The sequence below is a fragment of the Euphorbia lathyris genome, chromosome 3 (genome assembly GCF_963576675.1).
Source record: "Euphorbia lathyris chromosome 3, ddEupLath1.1, whole genome shotgun sequence".
In the NCBI taxonomy this organism is placed as follows: domain Eukaryota; kingdom Viridiplantae; phylum Streptophyta; class Magnoliopsida; order Malpighiales; family Euphorbiaceae; genus Euphorbia; species Euphorbia lathyris.
In genome coordinates this window covers 6,207,691-6,223,133 of record NC_088912.1, presented here as the reverse complement: position 1 = coordinate 6,223,133, position 15,443 = coordinate 6,207,691, and the positions used below count along the sequence as shown (strand labels likewise).

The following is a 15,443-nucleotide window of genomic DNA, read 5'->3' as shown; positions in this document are numbered from 1 at the left end:
AGAAGGAGTGAATCCCAATAACAAGGTATAAACTTTAGTTTCTCAAAGAGAATGATTTTTGATTGATTAAAAGTTATCTTATCCTTACAAAATGAGGGTTTAAATATATCCCTCTAATGATAATAAAAGACAAGGACTACCCCTACTAGGGTTTTAGTAAGGTTATCCATAAAAGGGTAAAATATGTGATATGCCCCGACAATCAGTACAATGGTACAGGTACGAATTGTCAGGGTTGTTGGTGAATAACTTCGAAAGGAAGTAAACCTTGAGATCCGCTCAGGGTAGATGTTGATACGCCTCCTTGTGTACTCCTAGATCCGCCCCGCTCGTATGTCCTGGGGATCCGCCCTCCTAGGTACAACCTCCGTGGATCTGATGTTTGAGGATCCGCCAGGGGGCGCGTGATCAGTGATCCCAGTTAGGATGTCCGCATCACTTTTTTATTTTCACTATCTCAGTTAAATTAATTTCTCTTCTAGACAATGATATATTTATACAGCTTTCAAAAGTATCTATACCGCCACATTAGTACTCTAAATTTTTAACACCACAAAACGATTTTCAGGAATAGCTTGTCCGCTACAATTCACATGTTACAATTATCATCTTTGGTACGTTTATATCATATATAATACGACTTTATATTATAATAACATATTTTAACACCTTATAACAGACTCATTTTCTATCTGCTACAAACAAGTTAAGTGTAATGGGGATTTAATAACAACTACTGTTAACTTTTAACCGATGCGAAAATGATCTTTAGCGACGGTCTTTGGCTTGTGGTCTGTTCTCTCTTACTTATTTCTATACTTTTTCCTTTGTTCTACTTGATCCCAAAATACAATGAAATCCCTCTATAGCATCCTAATTTTAAAAGGTTGAAATGATTAATTGTTATGCAAGGCCGACTTTTGAAAAAACGATTACTAATTTAATTTCAAGAGTAGTCTATAAAATTTATTTCTAAATTAATTTACTATAATATCTAGATCTTGTACTGTTCGTTGATGGAGGGAAAAGTATAAAAATAAACTTTGTGGTTATACATGTTTTCGATCACACCCTTGTGGTTTAAAAATTTATAAAATGGTAGGTTGAGGTTTATTCCGTTAGTAAAGACAGACCAAATTGACTAACAATGTTAAAAGTCTAAGGGAAAATAGTTAATTTGGTTAAGATATTTATTTATTTATAAATTAATTTCCCTTATTATCTAATTATCACAAACAAACCAAAAAATAAAAAATAAAAATCGAATGCACCATCTTCCTCATTTTTTTTTAAATCTAATCTTTGTTAATTTATCTCTCTAAAATATAACATCTTCTCCACCTCATCTCTCTTAAATCAATTGAATTTTCTTCTCTTTCTAAATCTAATCTTTAATGGCTTACTACTCTACTACTCTAATTGATTAGATTAACAAAGACTAACAATCAGCTTTCTCCCTTCCTTTGCAAAATTCATATGACTAAGTTTGTAATTTTTCCTAGTTCAGACGTGCGAGAAGGTCAGCTATTATCAGGTTTTGTTTCGATTTCCCCTCTCACCAAGTCGTTAAGGGAGGGGGTTTTCTTCTTCTGATTTGATTTCCTGTAGTTTGGCTGAGTTTTCTCCGTTCTCTGTTCTCTTAACAAATGGAGGTTGATATGGAGAATCTTCACCTGGATGAAGAAGAACAGACGGGACTGGACTGGGAATTGAACTACAAGATCCGATTGAAGTTGGGCCAGGCTTGTGTCTAATTGGCAAGTTTCTCATGGATAAGCTAGTGAATTTTCATGCCATGAAAATTAAGCTTGCTAATTTGTGGCGTCCAGACAGAGGAGTAATAATACAGGAAATTGCCCCCAATTTGTACTCGTTTGAGTTTTTCCACGGCTTGACTGTGATTAGAGTTCTCTCTGGGGGTGATAGAGTTCTCCATTCCTTTGCAAGATTCATGAATGAATTATGTGAATAAAGTAGATAACTGAACAAAGAAGGAGAAAGCTGATTGTTGGTCTTTGTTAATTTAATCAATTAAGCTAAGCAAAGATTAGATTTAGAAAGAGATAGAAATTCAATTGATTCTAGAGGGATAAATTAACAAAGAGAAGAGAGACGAGAGAGAAAGAAAGAAGAAGAAAAATAAAAAATTAAAGAGCGATGAGAAGATGTTATATTTGATTTTTATTTTTTATTTTGGGGTTTGTTTGTGATAATTAGATAATAAGAGAAGTTAATTTATAAAATAAATAAATATAAGGAACTCTTTTCCTTTTGACATTTAACACTGTTAGTTAAATTTGGCATGTGTTTGCTAACGGAATGAATCTGAATGTACCATTTTGTAAATTTTTAAACCACAAAAGTGCGGATCGAAAACAGGGGTAACAACAAGGTTTATTTTTGTACTTTTCCCTTTTTTTATTTCTTCACGTACTTAATTTGTAGTCCAAAATCAATTTAAGATACTATAAATAGATGCTTAGGATCCCCTTTATGTTTGTAAGAAAGGAAAAGCTCAATTAGTGACCAAAAGAGTCCAAGTAAGAGTAAATCGAGAGCTTTAAATTATTTGTGTAAAATTTACATAACAATAAAATCTATTTTATTCAATATCTCAATAAGTGGTGTCAAGAGCAGGAGGTCTTGGACTAGTCACCGAGTATTTAGTGTCAGATATTAATATAAGATATATGATTGGACTTTAACTATCAGTTCGATCTTTTAGTTCAATCGGTTCCATAACATGGTATCAACATGAGCCTATGTGTGCAGGCTGCAAGCCCAAGGGGCATTTGCATGTAGGGGTGATAGTTAAGGCCCAATCATATATCTTATATTAATCCCTGACACACCCGCACACGCAAATACCCATTGGGCTTGTAGCGTGCACAACACAGGCCCATCGACCGTTTGGTCCTAAAAGCTCTGATACCATGTCATGGAACCGATTGAACTAAAAGCTCGAGCTAATAGTTAAGACCCAATCATATATCTTATATTAATCTCCGACATTAAGGACTTCGCGATCCGAGATGCTAGTGCTACGAGTTATTGCTAACACCCAATTATGGAAATGATTGGTCTGAGACCAACTTATTTCTTCACCTACTTAAGTTAAGTGTGGTAAATCAATATATGCTTTAGCGATCTCATTGGATGGCGATTTGTAGTAGTGCATCAAGGATGTCAACCGGTTAAAGAAGCACACTACAAGAAAACAACTAGTTAGCTACTGAATTTAGCAACCGGATCACAATTGCTCGCTAAATTGCGACCGATTTGGTCACTAATGTGTTTTCCCAGTCGACAACAGTGAAAGTAAAATTGGCTCCTGTTTTACCGAAATAAAAAAAAAAGTAAATAAAATAGTAAAAATGAAGAAAAAAGAAAAAATAAATATAAAAAGGGAAAAGATAAAGATAAAATCCTAAATCTCTCTCTTCTGCTCTTCGAGCTCGATAAGCGGCGGCTTCACTATTCTGTTCTCCGACTTAATCATTCTTCTGTTTCGGCCTGATACCGCTCTTTTCAGGCAGCATGTTCTCCAATCTAAACCCTCAAGGTAATCCTTTCCTCTCTTCTTCACTGATCTAATCCGTCTTCTCTCTTCTTCTCCGACCTAATCCAACTTTTAAACCTCTGAACTTCTCATTTCTTTAGAAGCTCGGTCTTCAATTTTGTAGGTTTTTTGCGATTCCTTTGCCATATATATTAATTTGTGGGTTGGGTATGAGATTGGTGCTTTTGAGATTTCCTTTTGCCTGATTATAATGGTTCTCTTGTTTTTCGCTCAAAAAGTATATCAACCCTGTACTTTCACCGTGTTCGTTGTTGTGTCTAGAAATAAACTCAAAATTGTCACATGATTAACTGATGTTTTCAGTTCATTCTATGATAGATTCCTTATCAGCTCAAGGATTGGAAATATATCTTGTGAATTTTCGTTTAACTTCTCTGTTCCAAATGCCGTGTTATAATGGAAATTTCATAAAAAAAATCACTTGTAGGTATATTTCTGCTGGAGGAGGTAGTAAATTTGTTCAGGAGGTAGAAAAAGCTGTTGGTTCCGCAGTTTGGTGGAAATTAAGTGGGGATTTTCTAAAGATTGATCTTATTACTAGATTGGAGCTTTGATGTGTTTCTTCTATTCAGTTTGAATTTTCTAAGAATATCACTTTAAATGTGCTGCTTTGCTTGTTGCTTATAGACGAATTCTTTCATAGACTTTGATAGTCCTTGGTTATAAAATGTTCTTTTTGGAATTTGTGGGTCAATGTTGTTATAATTGAAGACAGCACGAGGAGTCCTAATTAATTTCTAATCATGAATGCCACTTTCTGGAAGTTGTATTTAGTAAACATTGCATAACACTTTAAACTGCTAGATGTCAATGGAGTTAAAATAAGAAATACAACATTGCATAACACTTTAAACTGCTAGACATGTTTTAAATCTGTGAGATCCAAGACACTGTATTTAGATCAAAGAGGACAATATATTATCTACATGATATTGGCAAAAACCATTAGTAAGAGGTTTTACGTGTGAAAATTAGAATTTAAAGGTTTAATTTAGAAATATGAATAATTAGGGTTCAATCCTTACAATCCCATGTGATTGCTTTTGCATACACATTTCATTTTCTGCATTGTGCTTAATTTATTTTGTTGCTTATCATACAGATCGAATGTCCGGAAACAAGAACCAGGTACAATTTCTTTTCTTAGAGCTTGTGATAGCGTCTATATGAATAATGTTTCCATAACTCTATTCAATTTTGTTTTGTAGTTTTTCGGACAAAGGTATGTAATACGAACATGGAGGAGCTACGAAATGGCTATTTGTTTCCTGAGGTCTCCTTAATTCCTAAAGCATAAGAACAAACAAGGTTGGTTTCTCTCTCTCTACTTTTCCTAAAGCATTCATTCCTTTCATCTGATATCTTTGTCCTTTTTGGCTGTCTACATCAAATCAAATGAATTTCATCTATTCACATCTATTCAAATTTTATGGTTGCTAACTAACTTAAATTAAACTAAATTAAACTGCTTTTGCCTTTAAGGAATTTCAATTAAAGTATTGATCTGTCCATATTGTAAACTTTAAACTACTCTTTTTGAAATTGATTGAGCTAAATTAGTTGATTGAAGTTCAATTATTACCAATCTAATTTGTAGATGTAAAATGGAATCTTGTTAGGATTTTTGGACTATTGAGGTTTCTTAAGTGTGGATTTGTGAAATCAAGAATTGATATCTTTGTGGGTGTGGTTTGGGATACCCAAATTGATAAATTAAGCTCGTAACATAACTATCTTAATGAATAAATCTATCATTAAGAAAAATGATAAATTACATAAAATGATTGAAATGCAAAAAATTCAAGAACTATTAAACTCCTTTAGAATCAGTGGTGGAGTTAGGAGTTAAACGTCACAGGGGTTAGATTGTGTAAAAAAAATTTAATGCTACTTCAAAAAATTAAATATGGGGTTCTTCAACAGGCCTGGAGGGTCGGTTGACCCTCATCTCCCCCTCTGGCTCCGCTCCTATTTAGAAGTATGCAGACGCGAAGTTGATAAGCCTACCGAAAATCATAGCATTGAGCATGTCAGAAGTAGTTGTTTTTCCTGAGATTTCATGTTTTTTTTTTTTTTTTCAATTGATAAGTCTTCTATATGATCTGTTGCAGTTTGCAAATGCTCTTTCAACAGATGAAGGTTATAGAGGCTATGGAGTTGAGCAAGGAAACAAGGTACATGTAACGTTTTTCGGGTTAACTCGGGTTCTACACTACAACAAAATGTGTCTATGGAGGCACTATTTTTCACGTGTAGGGTCGGTTTTAACCGCCCCTACAAGCTCTAGGGGCGGTTTTGTTAACCGCCCCAAATCTGTCTCCAAAGGGGTGCGGAGCTACAGATTACCGATGAAAATAGTCTCCGTCGGGGTAGAATATTTTTACCGACGGACTTTATAGGGGCGGTTTAAACCGCCCCTACACATTCTTTTTCAATATCTACTTTTTTATTCTAAGGGCGGTTTTAACCGCCCCTACTTGTGATTTATTTATTTTTTTATTATTGTTATTATTTTTATACAGGTTTTATATTCCAATTGGTACCTAATAATAATTATGATTAATTTTAAATAAAGAACTCATAAAAAAAATATAATATCAAAATATTTAAATTTTGATACATTATCATTCAATACATGATTTTAAAGGAAACTAAACTTAATGGAACATGTCATTTCAATATCACTAGTTTTATATTGATCATTTCAATTCAATAGCAAAAAAAATATAACTTGAGATTTCCTATTGTTTTTAAGACACTTCGCCTCATCCGTGCTCACACCTCGTCTCTTCAATAACCATTTAGTGTCCATATTACTTCAAATCCAGTCCCACTCTGCATTTGGAATAAAACACAAACATGATATGTAAGAAATCATCAACGTCAAGAGATTAGGTTGCTTTATATATATAATCATGAAAATAATATATAAAATTCAGCAAGGTTGCTTTTGAATAATTAATCAATTAGAGAAACGGGCATGGAAGTTATTTCTAAAATAACAATTGCAAGTGTTTCTCTACAACCATTTACTGATCAGGAATGGAAAACAAATCAGCACTCCATGGAAAACAAGTTAGCACTACATGATTAATCAATCCCCCAAAGATCCCAAGTACATACACTACAACAAAATGTGTCTATAGAGGATCATTATGCATCATATATGAAATGATAAACAAAAATTGCACCAATACATTATTTAACCAAACAAAAACAGCAAGACGATTCTTGAACAAAAAAAAGGAATCAATAAACAACATGATTATCATCTAAACATGTAACAAAAACCCAATATAAACAAATACACCCAAACCCAATATGAACAAATCCACCCAACACATCCACACAAGCTCCTTAATGCAAGCCATAAATTGACTTTTAGCCCTTTAATGCAATAAGTAACTATACAATAATTCACATGTAAATCTGGAAAAGGCATGAGGATAGTGCAGCAATTCCATAATTTAATAATTTGTATCTTTTATTGGGATCATGACTATTAATTCCACATTAGAAGTTCAAACAAACAAATTAGTGCTAAAATAATTAAGAACATACCTATTTCAACTAAAGTAGTGGCTTGAATTTGATGAGTTATGTGATGGCACTTGATAGAATGAAGGCGTATTCCCTCTAATTCTAGCACCACAAACCTATTCAAAAGAAAGATAAGGTAAATAATAATAGTAATAATAATAGAACACAGTTTCAAAACCTATTCTAGCACCACCAAGACGATCCACATTTGTTACACAATTCTTCATTTTTTCTCTCTCCCCAAAATAATGTGCAATGATTTGGGCAAGCATCAATTTTTTCATAATTGAGACCCAACGTTTGAATTATTTTCTTAGATTGGTGATATGATTTGGGAAGCAATACACCTTCAGGAAATGCATCAAGCAACAAATCTAATAACATACTAAATGATTTCCCTGTCCACCCATTAAAACATTTGAGATGATACAAGTGCAATATGAAAGATAATTTAGAGAAACTCTTACACCCTGGATAGAGTTCTTCATTAATATCTTTTAGCAAAGTCTTAAACTCATCGTCATCAATTCTACTATTTTGTCCAAGCTCCTCTTCTCCATCACTTTCCTCATTTGCCTCTCCGGTTCCTATTTCACATCTTACTCCATCCATACTTGACCCCTCTTCATTAACTTGATCTACAACCTCCAAGGCATCACGCAATAATATTTCCATGTTATTTGGTATGCTAGTGTTACTCTGCATACTACATTCTTGCACATGTTCGACATTGAACTGATGTGTAGCATTTGAAAAAAGTGAAGAAGGTGAGTTGTTATATTCCTCCCCATGAAATACCCATCTAGTGTATGCTTTAAGAAAACCATCACATATCAAATGTTCTCTTACTTTTACGGCAATTTGAAAGGAACAATTAACGCATTTAACACAAGGGCACATGATTTTCCTATTTTCAGAAGCATTTCGGAATGCGAATTCAATAAAATTCTCTACTCCTCTTCTATATTGACTACTAGATCTAGGTTGATTCATCCAAGTTTTATCCATTCCTACATAATACAATGAAAAATGGAATAAAATCAATACTAATCATAGGTTCAGATATACATTAATTTAACAGGCAGTGCAAGGGTAAAATTATAAATTAATTAAATGTATAACAAAAGTAGAAATAAGTACCTCCAACAAAGAACCTAGTAGCTATGTCGCGACTTAGTAGCTATATCGCGACTTATAACAAAAGTAGAAATCATAACAGAAACATGTCAATTCTATAGTACATACAAAACTTTTCAGTAACATTTATTAGCAAATTATAACTGAATTCATATACATGAATGAGAAAATTTAATGTATAAAGAAGCAAAGATGAATTTAATGGCTGAAATAAGCAAACCAATATTATAATACGTTATCTTCCCTTTAAATTGTAAACAACTTCTAAAAGAAAAGAAAAAAAATGTTATCTGGTCAACATTGTTGTGCCTAATATAGTCAAATTTCCCACTTGTGAATGCTTACAAAAATATGAGTTCTGGACTCTTTTTTACACAGGCAAATTGGCTATTTTCTGTCCCTACATATAACCATTACCAATCTAGATTTCTCAAGCATACATGTGCATATATAATAATAATAATATAAAATAAACAACTCAACCAAAAGTGATTTAATTTAAGTTCCTTTCACAATAGAATGTCTAAATTTAGCAAACTTCCCCAACCACATATATAATTCAGTCCTAACCTTTATAGGAGAGACAGCAGGATATTCAAACTGATGAAGTAGAAATTGAAGTAGAAGTAGAAATTGAACAAGAACTCTTCAGCCAACTGATAAAAACCCAAGCATCCATAGCCAAAATTTTCGAGTACACCGATCTTTAAATTAAGACAATGGTTAAAACAAGAATAGCCCATCCTATCTTCAGTTTCATCAAAATAAACAAAGTATGAATCACAACAACAAACTGAAACACATGAAGCATCAATTTAATTAAGGATCATGAACATATCGCTAAATTGATTAATAGCAATGCTAAAATAAAAACTGAATTAATTCTTGTCTATTCCACTACAATAATTCCAAATTAATCATCTATTAAAAAATCCAAACCTGCAGGAAGATTCAATGTAGTTAAAGGAATAGCAGCAGGGCTTTTATACCTGCACGAAGAATGTGAGCAAGTGGTAATGCACAAAGATGTCAAGTCTAGAAATCTACTAATAGAGGCTGAAATGATTGCACGTTGAGGAGATTTTGTGCTTGCCAGACTCTATGATCATGGAACTCAGGTCAATTTTCAAAACAGAGTTATTAAGTTCAACAATCCCCAAATGCATATAAACAAGACGATTATGAAATCTCAAAGAGAAAATTGTACAAACACACCAAATAAACCCAAACAATCTTAAACCCAAGCAATGAAGCAGAATTCGCCAAAAAACCAAACAAAAACCGAGGTCGCGAAGAGATAGAGAGGGAATGGACACAAATTACCTTTGCCCGTGGATTTCCACCGATTACCGATTAGAAGCTTACGACCGATTAGAAGCTTAGATTCGTCCGAATTCTGTGGATTTCGACCGATTTAGAAGCTTAGATTCGACCTCGGTCATTTTTGAAATGGCAGTGAAGAAATCTGGAAGTCAGACTTAAGTTTGCGGTAGACTTAGAAGTCTAATAAAAAAAACCTAATTGTACATGGGCTTTCATAACTAATCATATAATTTAAAGCCCATAGGGGCAGTTTCTAATTTAGCCACAATAAAAAGTGGCCAAAAGCCCATTGGGGCACTCAACTCAAATGCTGCTACAAAAGGGCCACTAAAGCCCTCTTTTTTTGTAGTGCTAGTACTCTATCTGGTTATATCTTCGAATGTCACAAGTCTCGTAACCAATTTCAAATCTTAGCAACTCTATTTATTGATCATGAAGTAGAGTTGTCTTGTGCTTGTAGACTTTCCAAGCCCAAAAGAACATTCGTGCGGAGGCATGGAGGTATTATTCCCAAGATGCTCATGCCTCGAGAGGTATGTCTGTTACTACTAGGAAAAACACGTGGTTTACTGGTATTTCATGTTAACCACTTTTAAGTTTAGTGGTTAATCAGATTATTTGGCTAAAAATATGTCTTTTATATATTACACAACGACATGTGAGGGAAGCTGATTCCATCAGCATATCTCGTTCGAGAATGACGACTACATGTATTGATTTTCATATGACATGGCAACTTGCTCTTCCTCCAACATTCTGGCAGTTTGTTGGTCCCCTCCGCAAGGTGGCTGGGTCAAGGCAACGGGTGACGCAGATGCAGTTCCTTTGCACACATATTTACAGAAAAGACAATATAGTTACGGACAAACTTGCTAATTATGTTCTTCATACAATAGGCGCGACGGTGGGCCTCTTCGCCCGACTTTTGCAATGTTGATCAATGATGATATTAGGTATATTTGTAATTATAGGTTTGTGTAGTTAGGCATTTTTTTTGTTCATTCGGGCTGAATTTATTGTATTTGTTATTCTTTGTTTTCTATAATAAATTTGGTATGTCGGCTCTAGGGTGCCAACCCAGTTAGGATGTCCGGTGCTAGCCCTATCCCAACTTTCATTTATTAAAATATTAATTATTTCTAAATATATTTCTAGCTTTAATGAATATTGTTTATTGTGAAAGGTAAAATATGTCTATAATTGTATTATAATGATGTATAAAATTATACAGATTAGTAAATTACCGACAGAAATTCCGTCCGAAATTCGTCAGTAAATCGACCAGTTTACATATCCATCTAGCCCATTAGCGACTACATGTAGTCACAAATGTGGTCGGTGAAAATTGCGACCACTCAACAACTAAACCAAACAGTCGCTAGAGTTTGCGACTATCGTAAGAAAACAGTCGGTGTTTGTCCAGCGACTAAGCATTTACCGATTGAATGGCTTTGGTCGGTAAACCACTAAATTCGGTTGGTAAACTGCTTTAGCTACCGAATTAGCTATCAATATTGTGGTAGCTAACTAGCTGTTTTCTTGTAGTGGCATGAGAAACTCTTGCCCGATTATTTGTAAGGAAAAATGAAGCGGCAATAATATCACAAATGTTAAAGATCATTGATTCCCGTACGAATACTCATTAATCAATCTTCAAAATTCAGAGAATTCAAGGAAATATGAATATAAAAACTGAACATTACAGCAGAATTTTCTTGTTTAAATAGCAAATTCAAACCATAATTCTGAACAGAAAAGGAAATAAATAAAGAAAATTACATAAAAGGCATAAAAATAAATAAATTGCATTTTTAGGCTATAAATGACCAAATTAGGCTAAAAGAGAATGGAGCCCATAGTTAGGCATTAGACTTACCCGTTGGCATGTTTTAATCCATATAGGGTACGAAAATGCCAAAATCTCAAACTTTGGAACTTTATAGAAATTACCGAACTGCCACTGAATCATGCTTTATACATAGGTTTATTTGTGACTTTTGGGCTTCCATTATTATATATAAAATATAGATATAGAATACATCACTGAAAATGACAAACAAACTTAGAATGGTAATCATGACAAAACATGATTTATAATTGAAATAAATTTCATTGTAAGTATAATATTTCAATACCTCTTTAATTATTTTCTTCAATATGTCTCCAACTTCAATAAACAACTATTGTGTGAAATTTTATATCTGTTCGTACCAAAAATGCATAAAAATAAAAAATTTAATCTATATGAGTTAGCTAAACCCAAATTAAAAAAATGAGTGGACTTAACAGGTTCTGAATTTGGAAAATTAATCTAACTCCAATTAAACCTAAGAATTGAGTTCATATAAAGCCGAAAATCCATATTTTAGTTAGAGTTAATAATCGAAACGATTACACATTAAAAAAAATGAAAATATACAAATCTTTATTTAGTCATTTTGAAAAAAAGACAAATAAAAAGAAAACATAGATAAGGCAGCGAGAGGTATGAAACAACACAATTGAAAACAAAATAATTACTACACATGAAAAAATTGAATAATTACCTTCGGAAATATAACGATTTCCTATAATTTCTGACACATTTGTTTTTCTCGATTTCAGTTGCCTATGCCTCTTCTATTTCCATCCGATTTCTTCAATTGGAGATATCAAAGTCTAAATTCTCTAAATTTTTGAAAAAAATGCTATTAATATAGTTTATCAATGGAAACCACTCTTAAATAAATCTAAATGTCTTAATAAGTAAGAACAAAATTATAATACTATATTATTTGAAGTAAGAACAAAATTATAAGATTAATAAGAAAACTAATACATAATAAAAATTAATGGAGGTCTTTGATTTTCGGTGGCCAATGAATATAATGACGGAATACTATATTTCATGCTTTATACATAGGTTTATTTGTGACTTTTGGATTTCCTTCACTTAGTGTTTTTTTTTTATCTTCTTGTAACTCATACTTTCTTTTATTACTTTAATTAATGGGCTAATAATTGACAATAAATAATAAAAGTTTATTAACTTATTTATTTTATTTTTTTAAAATAATTTTTTTTGCTCATACGATGGCAACTAAACTAAAAAGGTTATATAACATTTTTTATAAATTCTCTCTGCTTTCATTATTATATATAGTATAGATTATATATACCCCATGTTTTTGGCCAGTCACATTTCATGCATTTCAAATTATTGTAATGTTGGGTGTTAAAATATGCTATATATTGTGTCGTAATTGTGTATATCTGATATAAACCTAACGAAATTGATAATTGTATCATATGGATTGGGTTCCCAAACAAATAATCCTACATCTGCTATGGTGCGCAAACTATTATCCGCGAACAACTACCTATCAAGAAGGAGATGTATTCATACCGTGAGGAAAACTCACTGATGTGTCATGACGTTTGTACCTTTTTAGGCAAATATTATTATTTAGGCCTTCAATTTAATATTTTGGGCGAATTTTTAGGACTTTTCTTTTATCTTTCCACTTTCTTTTCAGCTTTTGCTTTAGGGTTATAGGGTTTTGCCTATTTAAGGGTTTGTTTTCATTGTAAGAGTTAATTTGAATTAATGAAATATGGATTTCCGAGAATGTGAAATGCAAGAAAATAGATAGTCTTTCATTTACTCAAAAACATTAAAGCTGTTTTAATGTATTAGATAATGAGGGAGATAAGTTCATTAGACATTCTTTTGTAGTATTGTATTACAATATGAAAGAGGTGAAAAACTCCTACCTTTTAGTACGGTTTTTGGGATCTTTTTATGCTACTTCCAATAAATTAATATCAATTTTCCATGTTTTATTTCACTTTTATTAATTATTTAGCTTCTAGCGCTCTTTTAGCACTTTTATTAAGTAAGAGATAACATACCACAAGCCAAAGACCGTCGCTAAAGATGAGCAACACCCGTTGACCAGCTACATGAATTCCTAGACGTGAAGCAACTGTAGGATTTAACCAAATGTCACATTAGAAATTCAGATTCTTTCTCGGAAAAAAAAAAAAAAAAAGAAATTCAGATTCGTATAAAGCCCCAATCCACCACAAGTAATGCTCCCATAAAATGGAGTAGACATGCTAAATTGATCTCCAAACTATCAATAGGGCAAATCATGAAGAAGCCATAAAGCAATTACAAAGTAAATTAGCAACAAAGAAATCATAATTTTAAAGAAATCATAAAGCAATTACATAGTGTTCGTTCACGAACAGTGCGTTCATTCGAGAAGAGACATGTCCATTAGAGTTCTATTTGTACAGAATGAAACTCTTAAATTCAAAGGTTATTGAAAAATAGATTTTCTGAAAGTTTTCTGCTTTATGTCTAATCATATTGTTCTTGTTTTTCTGCTCAGGTAATAATGCTAACTCTTTTCTTTTGATTTCTATTTACTGTTCATATATTGTTTTGTATTCGTTTTATTTTTTGGCTAATCACATGTAACATTCTTTAAGATAGATTTATGTTTTCTGGTTTTTACCAAAAGACAAACAAATATATGACTTTGTGTTAATTTGGTGTAAAATAAGTTTTATTTATGATTCTGGTTTTAAAATTTTTATTATTAGTAAGATGCGAAAGCTGATCTGATTTACTGTTGTTTTTTACATTGATGAATGTCAGTGCAACATTATTCTGATCCATTGCTGTAATAACTTTCAACCCAACAGCTTTTCATTATGTTTTTGTGATATGTTAAGTTTGACATTTAAATTATGAACAATAACAATTAAATAAATAAAACTAACAATGGCTGGTAAAGCCCATATTTCTTATAGTGTGAAATCACATTCTGAAACAGCTAGAATTTCATTACAATAATTATATTCTCTTATAATAAAATTATAATTCTTTTGCTTTCAGACTATTACTTCAACTTTAAAATATAGCTGTGGAATTAGAAATGGGAACACAAATATTATAGCTGCCACTTGATCATAATTCAATCATACATTATAATATGAACATGGCCAGCTCTCTATTTGTGGGGATGAGAAACAACATTAAATTATGAACAAATGCGCAGATTGATTATAAAAACATGTTTATTATTGTTAGGGTTAAGATACACAAATACCCGTAACGTTTTAGGTCATGAGCAATTTCACCGGTGATGCTGATAATTTGGATCAATTTCAGACACTATTATAAAACACAGGATATTTTTATTCCTTATTCTACACCAATTGGAGATTAATATTTATAAATTTCGGTAAATTTTTTGAATTTTTTAGTCCAATTTGTACAAAAATGTATATTTTTTTATTTTTTTATTTTTTTCACATCCCAACATATGTTTGTGATTTATTACTGATCGAATGACACAAATGTGAAGTGTAGATGACAAGATTCATGACCGATAAGACAGTTTAATGAATTATTTCTCAAAATTGACCCAGTTTATGAACGTTAGAGGTAAAATTGCACCATTTTAGACGTTAGGGAAAAACGTTAGGGACTTTACCGTGTGTTTTTGAAAATATAGGGACTAAACAGTGTGTTTTGTCAAAATATAGGGACTAATAAATTAATTACCCTTATTATTATTATAGGAAGATTTCAAATGAGATTAAACTGTCTAGATTGGTAAGAAGTTGGAGTACTAAGCTAAATATGTAAATGAGTTTTTAAATTGGCCTTGATTTGTAATTTTCCCTTATCTCTATCATAGAAGCATAAGTTGAACTACATTATGGTGTGGATATAATATTGGTGTTCTCGTTTTTAATTCCACAAATACATTTTAAAGTTGAACTTATAGTGTGAAAGCTGAACAATTATAATTTTATTATAAGAGAATATAATTATTGTAATGAAATTCTAGTTGGTTGAGAATGTGAT

At 32.2% G+C, this 15,443-nt stretch overlaps 1 long non-coding RNA gene across 4 annotated transcripts; it reads left to right on the top strand.

The window, feature by feature from the left end:
- The first annotated feature begins 3,438 nt into the window (after positions 1–3,438).
- LOC136224747 (uncharacterized) lies at positions 3,439–10,629 on the top strand. 4 transcript variants are annotated; one of them, XR_010686597.1, is made up of 6 exons: positions 3,449–3,562; positions 4,683–4,708; positions 4,789–4,888; positions 5,692–5,754; positions 6,103–9,375; positions 10,041–10,629. It is a non-coding gene; the product is annotated as an uncharacterized lncRNA (long non-coding RNA). The 4 variants fall into 4 exon arrangements; XR_010686596.1 differs by having other exon boundaries at positions 3,439–3,562; positions 4,008–4,708; positions 6,103–10,629; XR_010686595.1 differs by lacking the exon at positions 6,103–9,375.
- The last annotated feature ends 4,814 nt before the right edge of the window (positions 10,630–15,443 follow it).